Source organism: Melospiza melodia, chromosome 29 (assembly GCF_035770615.1).
Source record: "Melospiza melodia melodia isolate bMelMel2 chromosome 29, bMelMel2.pri, whole genome shotgun sequence".
Lineage (NCBI taxonomy): Eukaryota > Metazoa > Chordata > Aves > Passeriformes > Passerellidae > Melospiza > Melospiza melodia.
Genome location: NC_086222.1, coordinates 2,450,931 through 2,453,142, shown reverse-complemented (window position 1 = coordinate 2,453,142; position 2,212 = coordinate 2,450,931).

Here is a 2,212-nt window from a genome sequence, read left to right as displayed (position 1 = left end):
GGGAATGGAGAAGAGAAGGTTGTGTGGAGACCTCAGAGCACCTGGAATATGAGGTCCCAACAAAAAGAGGATGTGGAAGTGTTGGAGCAGGTCCAGAAGAGGCCACGAGGTTGATTAAAGGGCTGCAGACAGGCTGAGAGGTGGGAATGCTCAGGCTGGAGAAGAGAAGGTTGTGTGGAGACCTCAGGATCTGGAGGGGAAGCTGGAGAGGGACTCTGGATCAGGAACTGGAAAATGGGAAATGGATTCAAACTGCAAGACAGGAAGTTTAGGTTGGATGTTGGGCAGGAATTGTTCCCTGGGAGGGTGGGCAGGCCCTGGCACAGGTGCCCAGAGCAGCTGTAGTGCCACCCTGGCAGTGCCCAAAGCCAGGTTGGAGCACCTGGGACAGTGGGAGATGTCCCTGCCCATGGCACTGGATGGGCTTCAATGTCCCTTCCAACCCATCCCGTGATTCTGGGATTTATCTGCATTTGCATCAGTAAAACCAAGATCTAAAAACTCAATCCTTAACCTTTTAACTGCCTTACCCACCCCAAAATCTTATCAAAGCATCAGGAAAACAAACCAAGGCCACCTTTGTGGCCAGACCTCTTCCTTGGGATGTTTTTTGCTCCTCAAGGATTAACCTTGGCTGGAGCAGCTCTGCTGAGTCTCCTCAGCACACGTGAGAACAGGAGCCTCCACCCTGCAGTATTTTTAATTACTTGGAGACTTACAGGAGTGTTGATGTTCTAAAGAACGGCTCAGCCCAGCAAGCCAGGGGGAAAAAAATGCATTGATGTCAGTCAAATTCTTCCTTTATGAAATCGGGTCTTAAAAAACGGCATTGCCCTTTCCTGGGCTGGGGAATGAATTCTGACTCATGAAAGGCTGTGGGCCTATTAATAAAAAAATATTAATGAAAGAAATGTTCTTTCCCAACGACTACTACCCAAAAAAATGCAGAATGCCAAGGCATTTCTCATAAAGAGAGAGTTGTGAAGAAATGTCTTTGAGCATGTCTGTGAGCCAAGAAAAAGAATTTCACTTTCTTTTTCTCTCATTTTGCACAGACAAGACCTTGAAAAATTACATTTGTAAGACAGGTTCTTTCCTTCTCCTATCAGATCCAGAATTTATGCTGTTCCTGCTTTGCCTCTGCTTCCTCCACACCTCAGAAAAAGCTGGAAAATGCAGAGCTGGATTTTTACTCAAATCCCTTCCAACAGGGGGTTCTGGTGGATGTTTAAGATTTTTTACAGGTAAAAATCACCTCCAGCAGCACCACTGGGGTGTTCTCAATTAAGCACAAATCTCTGGCGTGGTTAATTTGCACCCTGGGCATTCATCTCAGAGAAATCTCACTGAAATTCCGAGTATAATCTGAAGGGATGTGAAAGGAAGATCAATCTCATCCTTTAAAGTCGCTGGAATCCACCAGTGCTCAGAAAGAGATTTTTTTCCTCCTGAAATCATCTGTGATTCCAACAAGTGAACATCTCCCAGGAATTCAGCTGCTGGAGACAGATAATTTTTAATTCTTTTGCCACTTATTTTCTCTGGCAAGAGATATTTTGACCATCTAAGCTGCACCATGTTCCTCTTCCAGGTGTGTTCCAGTTCTGAGGGCATTTATGGGAAGAGCTACATGGGATACACCTATCTCAGAGCACACAGTAGAGGTTTTGTTTCACCACTCATCTTTTGGAGGTTGCCTGGCCTGTGGGAAAAGCAGGCCCAGCCAATTTTGACCTGTTCTGATCCGTGGCTGGGTTATTTCCAGGTCTAGATGGACAGACCTTGCACAAACCCAAAATAAAACCAAAATAAAGATAATAGGGCCGTTTAAACCCAGCAATAACCATGAATTTCTCCTCCCTCCTGAACGCAGCAAGCCCTGGGGGGAGCCTGCTTGAAGAATGCTTTATTCTAGGCGTTCATTTTAATTACAACCCTAATTATTTTGGTGCACGGCTATGACCCAGTTAACAAACCCACCTTGGGCATCTTGTGGACTCCCCGACCCTGCCCATCTCTGCAAGGAAGGAACCAAATTATTTTTGAAACAAGTGGTGGAACTGGTTGCTACATCTTAATGAAAATGCCTTTTTTTTTTCTTTTCTTTTCTCTTCTTTTTTTTTTTTTTTTTTGAAGGAGACATTTCTATGTATATAAACAGCCCTTCCTCCCCAACCTGGTTAGACAAGAATGTTCCTGGGTGTGGACTGCC